The sequence below is a fragment of the Phascolarctos cinereus genome, unplaced genomic scaffold, assembly GCF_003287225.1.
Source record: "Phascolarctos cinereus isolate Bilbo 61053 unplaced genomic scaffold, phaCin_HiC Scaffold_5;HRSCAF=322, whole genome shotgun sequence".
Taxonomy (NCBI): Eukaryota; Metazoa; Chordata; class Mammalia; order Diprotodontia; family Phascolarctidae; genus Phascolarctos; species Phascolarctos cinereus.
In genome coordinates, this window is record NW_027555958.1 from 356290863 (window position 1) to 356306966 (window position 16104).

At 41.1% G+C, this 16104-nt stretch overlaps 1 protein-coding gene across 6 annotated transcripts in view; it reads left to right on the forward strand.

Moving 5' to 3' along the window:
• TLR5 (toll like receptor 5) overlaps window positions 1-16104 on the forward strand; it is a 74417-nt gene that overhangs the window by 9270 nt on the left and 49043 nt on the right. For all 6 annotated transcript variants that reach the window (XR_002323601.2, XR_002323603.2, XM_020982199.2 and 3 more), the window contains one exon: window positions 3978-4147. The gene's annotated coding sequence lies outside the window, so the exon portion shown is untranslated. The remainder of the gene's footprint in view (window positions 1-3977; window positions 4148-16104) is intronic.

The following is a 16104-nucleotide window of genomic DNA, read 5'->3' on the forward strand; positions in this document are numbered from 1 at the left end:
ATAAGATATGTGTAGGTGGTACAGTGGACAAAGCACGGGGCCTGGAGTCAGGAAGACTCGTCTTCGTGAGTTCAAATCGGGTTTCAGACACTTCCTAGCTGTGTGACCCTGAGCAAGTCACTTCACCCTGTTTACCTCAGTTTCCTCATCTGTAAAACGAGCTGGAGAAGGAAATGGCAAACCACTCCAGTATCCCTGCCAAGAAAACCCCAAATGGAGTCAGACACAACTGAAAATGACTAAACAAAACAGTGTTTCACACACATCTTAAAAGTACTCTCCATAAACAAGGTTGTCATCATCAGTCCTCTCAAAGACCACCTGCTGGATTCAAAGAGGCTACTCCACAGGGGGTGTCACAGAAGTCAGTTGCTTGGTATGCTTGGCAAAGAAAAAAAAATCCTCAGGGTATATATTTCTTAATAGCACGGAAACAAGCAGGGTTATTTCTAAAACAATAAAGGCCCAACCTTCACCTGGGCCAGCTGCTGGCTAGTCTCCACACCCCTTCTCCTCCTCCCCCATCCCCATATGTTTTTTTACTTCTTACAAATTTTAACCCTGCAGCTATCAAAATGGAAAGGGATAGCAGATGACCCATCTCTTGGAACTAGGAGCATACTTTTTTCTCTCTTGTTTTATTTTTTTTCAATTGCATGTAAAAAAATTTTTAACATTTGTTTTTTAAAAAATTTTGCATTCCAAGCTCTTTCCCTCCCCTCCTTGCTCCTTGAGAAGGCAATTTGATATAGATTATACATGTGTAGTCATGGAAAACATATTTCTGTATTAGTCATGTTGCAAAACAAAACACAGACCAAAAAAGAAAAATAAAGACAGTAAAAAAAGTAAGCTGTAATTTGTATTTAGACTTCATCAGTTCTCTCTCTGGAGGTGGATAGCATTTTTCATCATAAGGCCTTCAAAACTGTCTTGCATCGTTGTATTGCTGAGAATAGCTAAGTCATTCACAGTTGGTCATCATACACTATTGTTGTATATATTGTATATGCAATGTTCCCCTGGTTCTGCTCACCTCACTTTGCATTAGTTCATGTAAGTCTTCCCAAGTTTTTCTGAAAGCATCCAGCTCATCATTTGTTATAGCATGATAGTATTCCATCACAATCATATACCACAACTTGTTCAGCCATTCCCCAACTGATGGGCATCCCCTCGATTTCCAATTCTTTGTCACCACAAAAAGAGCTGCTAGAAATATTTTTCTACATGTAGGTCCTTTTCCGTTGTCTTTGATCTCTGTTATAGAGACCTAGTAGAGGTATTGCTGCGTCAAAGGGCATGCACAGCTTTATTGCTTTTTGGGCTTGGTTCCAAATGGATCATACATTTTTCTAGTCTTTATTTATAACCTTCCACCCTTATCCCTCTTCTTTACTGGCTGTTCTCAAAGTGATGGCAACAGCTACATTCTGACTCTAGTCTTGAGTTCATACTTTTCCCAGCTTTTGTTTTGGCCTTTCCATTCTGCCCCAAATGGGGGGGAGGGGAAGAGTGGCAAGGGGGGAGTGCAAGAATAATTGAATAAGAATGAGGGAGGGGAAGTCATAATGCTGGGGATGTATCCTTTCTTAGTAATTATTTCTTGCTCAGTTCCTCTGCTTTCCTGGAAGCCTCTCACCTGTATCTCCTGAGATTCTACCGTATTAGTCCGCTAATAAGATGAGGATACATGGTAGGTACAGAGCGAGTAGATAGGTACAGGGCAAAAGATGTATAAACGCAAGCAGCTTTAATGCTGATCGCATCAAAAAGTTATAACAGGTGAGATATGTCAAATTTCCTAAAAAGAATTTGATGTCAGAAGACCTGAATTTAAATCCCAGATCACCTTATCACTGTTTTTGTGTCTATGAACAATTCTTGGTTTCCATATATATGTAGAATGAAGAGTTTGGATACATTACACCCTCTGTAGGCTCACTCTACCAATTTTCATTCTCACTGGCAGGTTGGGTTTCCAGAGAGCAGTTAACTACTTCTCCTTACATAAGGGTAATACTGAGAGGTTGGGCGTGGTATTCTAATACTACAGCTTATGAGCCCCAACCAGTGTGCTTCAGAAATATCATTTAACCAGTTAGTCTTTCCCAATATTAATTTAGTAACATTAATTATCAGATAAAAGTATAGTAAGAACCTAATTTTTAAAAATCCTCCCGATGTCTGAGACACGCTCTCCCACAAGTATATACAGAGTCCAGAGAAAAATAGGCTCAGGCTTAGAGAACTCATGTGGCAAAAGGGCGACTCAAAGTTCCTGATTGAATGGAAGTCTTGTCTCCTTCTTAGCCCCAAGAATTGGGACCATTAAAGAGGCCTGAAATGAACTTCTCTCTATTTGTCTATTTTATCCTCTCTCAGGCTAGAGGCATTGTTTGTAACTGGTCCAGTTTCTCCAGTGATGAGATCAGTGGTCAGGGGAAGGGGAAGATTATACTCCCTTTGGGCTAATGCTCTCCACCCTCCCCCCTTGTGGCCTACAGTTAGCCTATCAAAGACATATCCTCCTTTGACAAGGTAATCAGCACACAGAACATTTTCTTAGTTATATTCATTGGGTTTCAGCTATGAGAAACCCCCTTCTTACAGATGACTGATATGGGTCTTTCCAATTTGAAATGTATGATTCTATGGTAATCCTATGACTTATGCCAAATCACAGCTCAAATTGGCATGTGACTCCATATTTACAGTTGAGCCAGTATCTCTCAATATCTGTCCATCCTTTACGTACATGTTGCCCGGTAGAGTTTGGAGCATGGTGAACGGGCAAAAAAGACCAAGTCAAGAAGGAGAACCAGGAAAGAATAGTGTTATGAAAGCTAGGAGACAAAATATAAATATATATATATATATATATATATATATATATATATATATATATATATATCCAGAAGGAAAGGATGGTCAACTGTCAAATTCTGCAGAATCCCCAAGGCGAGTGAGCCCTGAGGAGAAACCATTGGATTTGGCAATTAGGAAATTATTGGTGACCCTCATGAGCTTAAGAATAGCCCATCAAAGTTCTTTTCAACAAGATGTTTTAGGTTCCAGTAGTTATCTTTATTCAAGCACAGTTTTTAAAAAATACCATTTTAAAGTTTTATTGATGCCTTTTGTTTTCCACACCAGTCATTTTTCCCCTCATTAAATCCTCCCTCATACCAAAGGAGAAACAGCTAAGACTGGCCAGCCATCCAAGTCTGACACCATATTTTGCCATGTTTTGCTCCTGTGGCGCCACTCCCATCCTCTCTTGAGGGGAGGGGTGTGTGTTCTGTCCTTTGTTCTCTTGGACCAGTGGTGGTCAATGCCAGGAGCCTGAGTGGGGCAGTCTCTCAGTGTTGTTTCAGTTTGTGCAATTATAGCCACTAAGCATATTGTCCTTCTGGCGCTGTTCAGACTCTCTGCTTGGCTTCGTCTGTCTTCCCAAGCATGCCTACATGGCTTTTGCTGTTGTTGTTGCTGAGTTGTTTCAGTCAGGTTTGACTCTTTGTGACCCCATTTAGGGCTTCCTTGGCAAAGAGGCTGGAGTGGTTTGCCATTTCCTTCACTAGCTCCCTTGACAGATGAGGAAACTGAGGCAGAGTTACATGACCTGCCTAGGGTCACACAGCTAGTAAGTGTCTGAGGCCAAATTTGAATTCAGGCAGATGAGTCTTCCTGACTCCAAGCCTGGTGCTCTGTTCACTGTGCCACCTAGCTGCTCCATTCACGCCTTGCATTCATGATTGTGTGTGGAATAGTAATGGTGCCCTGCATTCACGTGCTACCGTATGTTCATCCATTCTTCAACCAATGGTCACCTTTGTTTCCAGTTTTATGCTGCTACAAAAAGTCATATCTGAATTTTTAAGTTCTCAGACATGGAAAAATGCTGCATATTATGAGAGCACTTTCAGCATGTTTTCTGATTTTCAAAACCTCACTAACAGCTTTTCTTTTCTCTCCAGGAAAAAAACATAATTAAGCTACTTCCTAATGACACACAAGGGAAACATGAACCATCATCACCACCAAAGATATTCATCCACTCCAGGATCTGAAGTTTACTTAATACAAGAGACATTTGCATTTTGAAATAGGGGAGATCTATTGGCTGTCTTAGTGTTAGGATAAGAAGGTAAGTGCTCTGGATATATGTGATATGTGTATTGTGTGTTTGTGTATGTATGTATATGTGTGTGTGTAAGATCCTTCTCTTGAGGGGCTTACCGTTTAATGAGGGAAAGGATAAGTCTACAAATAAGTACAGTATAAGAAAATACTTAAATGGATTTCTGATCTCATTGATTTGCAAGGGAACTCCAACAATGTAGATAGCAGTCACGTCTGCCCATGGCATGCAGCTTTTATCCATGTCATCCCATAAATTCAACACAGGGGGTCCAACCAATACATTGTAGATCTTTCTCACTTTCTCTTAACATCATCAGGGTACCAGTGGAGCACTCTGTCTGTCTGTCATCCCTCACTCTCACCATATGACCAGCCTATCTTTTCTTCCTATCAAACATTTCCCTGGGAGCCTCTTTACTCCTATTCTCCTCTGAAGTTCCTCTTTGGTTATATGTTGCATCCTGCTTATACCCACCACATTCCTCTCAATATCCTCTATGTGTTATTCATTTTAAACTTTTTAGAATCTATTTTATTCCATGTCTCACTGTCATATAGGAACACCAGTAGAATGTTAATATGAAAAAGGCTGGCTGTTGTTTCCATGGGAAACTTGCAGTCATTAAAGGAAGATGAACTTTAAGGAGAGACCCCTGGATTTGGCAATCAGGAAAGTATTGGTAAGGGTAGTTGGGCCATCGTATCTGGATCCTGACGTTACAGATGTCCTCGTTGGGGTAGTAGAAATAGCACTAAAGAGAGCAAAGAGAGTTAAAAGTAACTGGATTGGACTCAGTGTTTAGAGAGGAGAGCTGTGCTAGAAATGACACAATTGTGAGGGTATTGAGGGACAGATACACAAAATATCTAAAGGAAGGAAATGTACCAAAGCGGTGGGAAAAGTTTCAGGCCTTCTTAATGCCAAAAACAGCAAGAAAGCAAACGGGAAAGCATTAACTATAGACCCACTCTCCCATATACAAAGGTACAAAATCTTTAGGAGAGTCATCTATACAGAAATCAAGAGCAGCCTCATTGAGGGTGTTAGTAGGGAACAAGGAGGCTTTCACAAGCAATATTCAAGAGTTGAAGATATTTTTACCATTTTGCAGTTGACTGAAAGATGGAGAGAATAGGAGATGTCACTGCTTATTGTCTGTTGATTATGGAAAAGCATTTGATGCAGAGGAAAAAGGAAGGAAAGGGGGAAGGAAAGAAGGAAGGGAAGGAGGGAGAAAGGAAGAATAAAAGGAAGGACAAAGAGAGGGAAAAAGCAATATTTTTATTTTTGTTTTTTTAACATGTGTTCTTAAAACTTTGAGTTACAAATTTTCTCCCGTCCTCCCTCCCCACCCACCCTTATTGAAAAGGCAGGCATCTCCATACAGGTTATAGATGTGTAGTCACGCAAAACACTTTCATAGTAGTCATGTTGTAAAAAACTAAGTATATTTCCCTTCATCCTATCCTACCCTCCCATTTATTCTATTCTTTCTTCTGACCCTGTCCCTCCTCAGAAGTGTTTGCTTTTGATTATCCCCTCCCCAATCTGCCCTCCCCTCTATCAACCCCCTGCTCTCTTGTTCCCTTCCACCCTTATTTTCCTGTAGGGTAAGGTAGATTTCCATACTCCACTGTGTATGTTATTTCCTCCTTAAGCCAAATCCTATGAGAATAAGATTCACTCATTCCCTCTCACCTTCCCCCATTTCCCTTCCAGTGTAAAAGCCTTTTCTTGTCTGTTTCATGTGAGATAATATACCCCATTCTACTTCTCCCTTTCTCCTTCTCCCAGTATAATCCTCTCTCACCCCCTTAATTTTATTTTCCAGTTATCACCCCTTCATCTTCAACTCACCCTGTGCCCTCTATCATCTATCTATCTATACATATATACATATAATTTGAAAAAAGCATTTATTAAGTGCCTACTATGGTCCAGGGACTGTACTAAGAGCTTTACAAATATCTCATTTAATCCTCATATCAACCCTAGGAGACAGGTGCTATTAATATCTACATTTGATAGTTGAGGAAACTGAGGCAGACAGAAATTAAGTGATTTGTTCAGGGTTTCAGAGCTAGAAGGCAGAACAAAGTGCTTCCTTAAAGGTTCTTTTCCAACAAAGTTTCTCCTGACCATGACTCACAGAATCATAGGTTTAGAGCTAGAAGGGATCTTAAAGGTCATCTAGTCTGAACCCCTCATTTAACTAAAGAGGAAAGTGAGGCTCAGAGAGGTTAAGTGCCTTGCCCAGGATCACACAGGCAGAACTAGGATTCAAACTCAGGTCTCATGATTTCAAATTCAGCACTCCAGCTTCAGCACTCTTTTCATTGAACCACAATGCTTCCCTGTCATTCAAGATGACTTAAAAGATATAAAACCAGAAATAAACCTGTTTAGAAAAATGCTCTGATCATAAATATCCAGCAAAGCATAAAATGAAGAGGTGTATGCTTGCTAAAGATATTTGCACTGTGATGGAAAAGACCCATTGCAGAGTCTAAGTTGAAGGATCTTCACTCAGTGAAATCCTCCAAATGCTCCTATTTGTTAATGACGTTGGTACATCAAACCCCAGAGCAGTGCAGTGCCTCCTGGAAGATATCTACAACCACTCCAAAAGAGTTTGGTCTGACTATCCATATGGGAAAGATCAAGTAGATAAAGAATATTTATTGCCCAAATAAGACATGCATCAGTATGTGTAAGTGATCATGGAGTTGGGCCCAGAAGCAGAGTGGGATGGATTACCTTTGGGAAATTGTAAAACTCCTTTAATGGCATAATAAAGAATGGGATAAATGCAAAAGTACTATAAGAAATTTGAGGACTGTTAAGAAATCATTTAGACCTAGGTATTTGGTGGGGTGGTGGTAGTGGTACAGGGAGAGTTAGTTTGAACATAGATGATGCCAAGTAGATTAGAGATTGATTGTGAAAGGCCTTTACCACCACTGAAAAATCTATAAATATTTTAATTTAATTGAAGAGTTTAATTTGCCTTAAAACAACCACCCATCAATTAGATGGGGAAACAAAAAAATAAGAGGAAACTATCTCAGTACTAAATTCAACAAATAACATTTGAATCAGAGTAATAGGACTATTCATAGTGAGACAGTGAGCTCTCTTAACTCCTAGTCTTCACAGCTAAAAATCTTCCTGTGTCATCATCACCCACCTTTTCTTCTGTCTCCCCAGCCCTTAAAATGTGTTGGCCCTTCCTCTTGCCAAAAGTAATTTAATTACAGGGCTTATTGATAGCATACAAACAACTGGTATTACACTCACTCTTACAAGAAGAAATATGCATCTGCTTCCCTGCCATCCTGGGTCCCAGCTTTTGTCTGGCCACATAACCAGGAAATTGGCTCTATCCATTTAGTAGACCAATTCCAGATGGCCTATGGTTAGGACCTTTGAGGTTTTCTACCGAGGAAATGAGATAGCTTGCCCAATCCAGGACAAACAAACCCCAGTACCTTTGAATAAACCAATTATGAGTAGGTCAGATAAGGTTCAACACAGAGGGGTTATTAGAATTCCTTTGGTATCAAGGGGCTGCACTCATGGATATTCATCAGTCATTACAGCTGTCTCTATTTCCAGATCTCCCTTCTTCTCCTTTGGGGAAAAGAGCCCAATCTAACCAGCTGCATCAATCTCTCTCTACCGGCTCCTTTCCTTCTGCCTATAAAAATTCTCAACACCCACCCATCCTAGAGAAAAGAAAAGAAAAGAAGAGAAGAAGGAAAGAAAGAAGAAAGAAAAGAAAAATTTCCCTTGACCATGCCACTCTTTCAAGTTATTGTCGTATATCACTCCTCCCCTTTAATAAATTAGAAGATATAGTCAGTATGTTAACTATTCATTACCTCTCAAGCCCTGGCAATGTGGTATCCATCCCTTCTATGCTCCTGAAACTGCTCTTTAAGGTTAGGAATGACTTCCTAACTGTCACATTCAGTGACTTTTTCTTAGTCCTCATCTTCATCAACATTTCTACAGCCTGGTACCATCCTCCTCTTGTTTCATGTTCTCTCTTCCCTCAATTTTGTGATACTGCTTTCTGCTGGTTCTCCTCCTTCCTTGACTTGCTACCTCTCTACCTCCTCAGCTGTTCATCTTCCTCTCTTTACTAATTAAATGGAAGAATGCTTGGGCTCTTTCCTTCTCTCTTCTCCTCCTCCTCTTCTTTCTCTTCTTCTTTTCCTCTCTGTCTCTCTCTCTCTTTCTGTCTCTCTCTCTCCCCTGTCTCCTTTGGTGAACGCATTCATTCCTGTGACTTCAATAATCACATCTAAGCATAACTTCCAAATCTAGATAGTAAACACAAATTTCTCTGCAGAGATCTGTTCAAACATCTCTGAGTACTTGCTTGGTTATTTCTACCTAGATGCCCCTCCAGAAGCTAAAACTTGACATGCTTAAAGCAGCAAATAGAATGCTGGACATGCAATTAGGAATACCTGAGTTCAAATCCAGCCTCAGAAATTCACTAGCTGTATGACCTTGGGATTAGTCATTTAACCTTTGTTCAGTTTCCTCACCTGTAAAATAGGGATAATAATAGCACCTACCTGCCATGGTTGTTTCAAGGACCAAATGAGGTAATATTTGTAAAGCACTTAGCACAGTACCTAGCAAAAAATGTGTTCCTTCTAACCTCCTTGCCTATAGAACAACTCCCAGTCATCCAGGCTAAAGATCTTAGAATAATCACTGACTCTATCTAGCTTCTCCTGAGCCCCTAAAGCTCTCTGGATCTAGTTGGTTGCCATATCCTGTTAATTCTCCCTCCAGGATATTCTTTCTCTGCCCTCCTCTCCATCTTACAGTGGTTGCCTATTGCCTCTAAGATCAAATATAAACTCCTCTGTTTGGTGTTTCAAGCCCTGTACAACCCAATTCCAAATTATCTTTCCAAGTGCATTGTATGTTATACCACTTCATACATTCTGCTGTCTGGTGACAGGCCTTTGCACTCTTCGTAATGCATAATTCCATTTCCTATCTCAGTACTTCTGCATGGACTAACCCCTACACCTAGTATTCATCTCTCTTTGCCTCCTTCTCCTAGAATCTTTCAAATACTTCAAATCTTCTTTCCATGCACCTGCCACTGAAATCTCTAAACCATTGGGCCGCCAGAAACAATGCCCTGGAGGACTAACCCACTTAACCTTGGAATTCTTCCGGGGGAGGGGGGGGCAAGGGGACCCACTTAGTACTGAGCACAAATTCACATGACCCACTGTATCCATCTTGGTCCTAGCCATACTTCACATTCCATCGCTGCCATCTTTTTACTTGTCTGCTTTGTCACTGCTGGCATGTATCTCCTCCCCCTTTCCACCTCTGTCTCTGAAAACTGCAATCAAACCTAAAGTGCCATTGCTACTAGAAATGACTTATCAGCTCCCTCTAGCTCTGTGCATGTGATTCCCCAAACCAAAATACTTCTGCCTGGCCAGCATTCTCCCATATAAACTGTTGTCTCTCCCTATTAGAATATAAGCCTTTTGAGGGCAGGGCCTGTGTCACTTTTGTATTTGTATCCCCAGCACTTAGTTCTGGGTTTGGCACATAAAGCTGAATAAATGCTTTTTCTTTCATTCATTTATTCAAAGTCAGCTCAAGCCCTACCTTCTACACGAGGACTTTCCCAAACCCCCAAAAGGAGATAAAAATATTTTACACATATTTTTTGTCTACTCACATTTGTATGTTATTTCCCCTCCATAGAATGTAAGCAGCCTGCTAGCAGGGATTGCTTCATTTTTGTTCCTGTTTTCCCAGTGCCTGGCACCTAGTAATTATTTAATCAATACTTGTTGATTACCTTGCATATTATATGCGATTAGGAAACGTCAGTTGAATTGAATTGAATATACCCACAGATCCTAATGAGCACATCAGCCAGCAGGAAACAAAACGTACTATGGGTTAGGAAGTGACAGTTCAACAGAGGAATGGAGACCGCTCTGATCTTTCTGGGCTTTATAGGACATTAACAGTTATTTATATGCAAAGATAATGCTAATGATGCGTGCAACTGAAAAGGCTAGATAGGTATTATGTACATTTTTTCCTCCAAATACATGAAAAGCATGCCCTTTGGTGTGTGGTTGGGGCTGTTATTTGTGGGCCTATTATGATTGCTGCCACAAGCTTTTCATTCGCCTTAGTCTCTTTGATGCTTTTGCACAAAGCGAGCTTCTCCACCCCCACCCCACCCCCACCCCAGCTTTGAGTCTTGCCCACTAAAGTTTCTCTCTCTGCTCTCACTGCCTGCTGTTTCCCTGCATTCTCCAGCTATGCTCTATTTATCGCTTGAGTGGAGAGAACGAGTGGGGTCACCTCAGCTTGACATTTACCTCCTGTTGTCCAGCCTCCATGCATGCCCCACTCAGTGGAACAGGGCCTCCAGCTTCAGTGTTTCAAAGCTGATTAGCCAGTACTCAACAAAGCGCAGATGCCAAGTTGTCACGGCACCTAGATATGCCATCATTACACCTAGCGTTTGTGAACAAGTTCTTGATGGGTGAATGTGAGTGTTGACGCAACCATGGCTAGACCTCTTTAGTAGCCAAGTGGGGAATGTGCTAGAGCCACGCCCAGGCTCTTCCCTGTTTTTGTTTTTTTGTTTTAAATCACAAGCTCCTGGGCAAGAAGAGACTGAAACACGGGGGACTCAGATTCGTTCTGTGTAAAAGTCTGGTGCAAATCATGTGTTACCCTGCTCCAACTTCTGTCTCCATCCTCCCAGCTTCCCTCCCTCTTTGAAAACCCTTCTCCAGCAGCAGATGTATCTCCTCTGATACTCCATTGCCCATCTTCCAGTCTCCCCTGATTTGTCCTGTCCTCCCAATACCAAAGTCTTCCTCCTCAAATCCTACTCATGAAATAATATTATATTGTATTATATTACATGTTATATAATGCCTACTATGTGCCAGGAACTATGCTATGCACTTTACAAATATCATATTTGATCCTCACAACAGTGCTGGAAGGTCAGTGCTGTTATTATCTCCATTTTACAGATGAGGACATTGAAGCAGGCAGAGTTTAAGCGACTTGCTTGGGGTCACTCAGAAGGATCTAAGGATCACTTAGGATCAGAAAGATCACTTTTGAACTCAGGTCTTCCTGACTCCAGGCCCAGTGTTCCATCTACTATACCACCAGCTGCTGTGAAAGGAGGTAGCTGGACCTAATCCTTTTCCGGGAACCTTCCTTCATGTGAGTGTCCAAAGAAAGTTAATCCAGCCCATCCACCCTGTGGGTGACAGGCTGGGGAGGAAGCTCAGTTCAGGGAGCAAAACAGCAGCTCTGACGTCAAATAACTTTATTCTAGAACAGGGTTCTTCACCTATTTTGTGTCATGGCCTCCTTTGGCCGTCTAGTGAAATCTAGAATGACCTTCTCAGAATAATGCTTTTAAAGGCATAAAGTAAAATTCATAGGATTACAAAGGAAGCTAGAAGCAATAGAAAATGAACATGTGATTTGTTTCCCATCCAAGTTCTTCCCTCTCCTGGAATTGCTCCAAAGACACCCCCTAAGGGTTCCTGGACCCCCAGGTTAAAAACCTTGTTCTAGATAGTCTGAAAGCATGGGTTCAAATCATCTCTTTTAGTACCACCTGAGTGACTTGGGCCTCAGTTTCCTCATCTGTAAAATGAGGTGAGGACATTGGCCTCTCAGATCCTTTCAGCTCTAGGTCTCTAATCCTATGCTCCTATGATCCAGTAAGTGTCCCTGGCTTTTGTGAGATTAGGTATCAGGCCTGTGTGTTATATGGCCCAGTAGCCTCCACTCAACCCACATTCTTGACAGAGAGAGAGAGAGCAGAGAAGAGGAGAGAGAAGAGGGGAGAGAGAGAGAGAGAGAGAGAGAGAGAGAGAGAGAGAGAGAGAGAGAGAGAGAGAAGAGAGAGAGAGAGAGAGAGAGAGAGAGAGGAGAGGAGAGGAGAGGAGAGGAGAGGAGAGGAGAGGAGAGGAGAGGAGAGGAGAGGAGAGGAGAGGAGAGGAGAGGAGAGGAGAGGAGAGGAGAGGAGAGGAGAGGGGTGGAGAGAGAGAAAGACAGACAGACAGAGAGAGAGAGAGAGAGAGAGAGATGGATCACATTTCTTTTACCTGAACTGAACAATGATATCATTGGTGTAGGAACACTGAGGAAGAAACTCCCTACCGATGTAGACTGTCAATCGCTCTGCAATTTGCTTAAATCATGGATTTCTTGATCTTTTTTGTGTGTGTCTTGGACCCTGTTGGCAGCCTTGGGAAGGTTATGGATCCCTTCTCAGAATGTCTTTAATTGAATAAAATAAAATACATTAATTACAAAGATCACAAAGAAAACAAGTTAGACTGAAATATACTTTTTAATTTAAAAAATAACTTCTCAGACCCCCTGTTAAGATCTCCCCAGATTTAGAAAGATGCCTAGGGGGCACTGTTAGTTAAGTAGGTTAGGATCATGTGGTCAGGGATTTTAATTTTAATTAAATGGACATTTTAATGCAACTAACCTAACAAAGTCAGACTCCTAAACGTGTAGTCTGTCTTCTAGTCACGTTAACTGAGCCATGTTTTAGGGCATCCTTTTTGGGGGGGGGGCGGTTCTCTTCTTGCTGATGCATGCTGGGCAAACATAGGTCAATAGAGGGCAGCAGTAGCTCACTCCAGTTGGAATGGAATACACATTCACCTAGGTTCCAAAGTCAACTCTTGACTCGGAGCTCTTCGGGGGATGAGATGATAGTCATGGTTTGAATAAATAAAACTGGATAATTTGTTAGCATCTTCCTCCACTAAACTTTACCAAATGTAATAGAAAATGACAATAACTGACATTTGGCCCTGCTTAGAAAACCTTCCTAGAATCCCATTGGCCACAGGATAGACTGTTTCACCTCTCTTCCCATGCTCTCCAATCTAATCCAATATAAATTTCCAATCCTTTCCCTCCAATTATGTCCTGACACAAGTAATGTTTTGTTTGAGGCAAGCTAACCTTGCCTACCGCTCCTTTGAGCTTTCTCTCACCTGAGCTTTCTGTCACCATGCCTGGAATGTCCTCCACCTTCTTCTGCACACATGAAAATCCTATTTATTTCTCTGCGCTCTCTCTCTCTCTCTCTCTCTCTCTCTCTCTCTCTCTCTCTCTCTCTCTCTCTCTCTCTCTCTCTCTCTCTCTCTCCCTTTCCCTCTCCCTCTCTCTCAGCTAAAGCCCTACTCCCTCTAGGAAGCTTTCAATGGAAAGATAAAATTAATGTCTCCCTGTTCTGAATGGCCAGAGCTTTCATCTGTACCATTTGTTCCAGACTTTGATTTAATTCACTTCCATGAGTATTTATTAAAGGCCTACCAAGTGCCAGGCACTATGCTAAGACTCTGGATGTAGGAGAGTTCACTATATGTAGGTACTCCCAAGCCCACCTTGCTGCACCCCAGCATCTCCCTGCCATGCTATGTCCTCCAATGATTTTCTGCCTTCCAGATTGGTTAGTTTCACCCAATTGAGGCACTCTCCAGATCCACCAGATATTTTTCTGCCGTCCTGATGGGCATGTACTCCCCCACCGCCTTTCCACCTCATACTATGGGAACATTAATCAAGTCAGTGCTACCTTAGAAAGGAAATGTCTCTTTGTGACCCCGTCTGGAATTTTCTAGGCAAAGATACTGGAGCAGATTGCCATTTTCTTCTCCAGCTCATTTAGGGTGTGTGCACATGTGTGGGGGAAGGAGGCAGGTGGATAGATTATGAGTTGTTCAGTCATTTCTGACTCTTCTTTGGTGGTTTTGCCATTTCCTTCTCCAACTCATTTTACAGATAAGGAAACTGAGGCAAACAGAGTTAAGTGACTTGCTTAGGTTCGCACTAGTGAGTAGTGAGCTAGTAAGTATCTGAGACCACATTTGAACTCAGGAAGATGAGTCTAGGCCATCCCTGCCCCCTCCCCCCAACCGTACTCTATCCACTGTACCAGCTAACTGCCCAGTGACGTATACACATTGGGAACACGTGGCCAAGTCAATTTATACCTCTAGCCCCTATGTGCTTTCTCTTGTCAGAGAGATTTCATGCTGTTCTGCCCTCCACCCACCTCCTGCCAGCATCTCTGCTGGGCAGGTCACTGAGGTGGGCTTCCCACAACTACTGTTCTCTGCAGCCTGACTTCTGACTGCCTTGGACTAATTCTCTCTTGAGTCTATTGCTTTCTTCTGTACTGCAAGTTATTGGAGCTATCTCCACTGACTCTGTCTACAGGAAATGTGTCTTGTCTTGTTTTGTTTTGTTTTTAAAGGCCACCAGGGGTGTGGCCTCACCTTAACCTTCTAGCAGCTAGCTGCTCTTAATTCTATCAGGAGAAATTTCTTGACACTTCATAATGGTATAACCAAATAAAACATGACCCTCATTTTTTTTTGCACTTTGTTTAAGACATTAACATCTTGTTGTTTCTGTTATCTGCCTCTTCTGTGATTTCAACATTTGGAATGTGGGAGGAATGAAAGGAACCAATTGATCAGAAGTGGACTAATTCCCCCCTCCTCCTCCCCACTTGCACACAGACTTAGGTGATGGGCTCTGAGTTATATGCAATGGCCCAGAAAAGGGAACTGAGACTCATAGGAATCAGAGTTTTTCAGTTGGAAAGGGTCTCATCGATCATCCAATCTAAACTACTCATTTTATTTTGTTTTGCCCAGTGTATTCTAAACTTAGTATCCATCAACAAAAATTACATTTAGACGCATGAGAAAGAATAAAGAACATTGGTACTTACAACCATCAATTCTGTTATTTATAGATTTTTAACAGTATATATTAACTTTGACAAGATAGTAATAATCATGACATGTGTGGTCCTCGTCACCTTCCTTTCAAACATTTCTGAATATTTCTCTGGAGTTTGTTGCTTTTTGTTTAACTCAGATATAATCAATGTGAATATCATTCTTATTCTACTTTCTTTACATAACTTTTTGTAACCTTCCCCTATTACTTTATATCCTTCATATTTGTCATTTTTTAAAGCATAATAATGTTAGATTATTTTCATTTCTCACAATTTGTTTGACCATTCCCAAATACTTATTCACATGGGTGATTTCTGGTATTTTTTGGTAATGAAAAATGCCTCTATGACTGGTTTTTGTACAGATAAGTTTTTTTCCCTTTGCTAATACTATCCTTGGGATATAAGTCATTGTTATGGGATCACTGGATCAGAAGATATTAATAGTTTTATAGTTCCAATAGCATAATACCATATTGCTTTCCAAAAAGATCATACCCATTCCCAACTCCAATGGCAATATAAATATAAATGTGTGCTTATTTCTCTACAGTTCCACCAACATTGATTTTTTTTTTGGCCTAACCTATCTTTGCAAATGTAATGCAATCCTTCTTCTTCCCTTCATTTGAGAGGTTAGGAATTGTCTGTGTGTAACATTGCTTTTACTGTAGAGTTTTGACTGAAGAGTTGATCGGTTCTGCCAATTTTTTTTCTTTCTTTTTAATTCTTTGTTCCTAAAGGGGTAGAGGAAATGACAACAGGGAGGACAGATTAAGGGAGGTGATGGTCAGAAGCTAAACAAACTTTTATAGAGGGACAAGATAAAAAGAGAGAGTGGATAAACAAAATAAAACAGGATGGAGGGAAATACACAGTTAAAAATCGTTAACTATGAATGTGAAATGGGATGAGCTCACTCATAAAATAGAAGCAGATAGCAGAATAGAATAGAAATCAGAATCCAGCATTATGTTGCTTACAAGAGAAACACTGAAAACAGATATACAGAGAGAGTTAAAATAAGGAGACAGTGCAGAATCTATTAAGCCTCAGTTAAAATAAAAAAGGTAGGGGTAGCAATCATGATCTAAGACAAAGCAAGAGCAAAATAGACCTGATTAAAAGAGATAATCAGGGA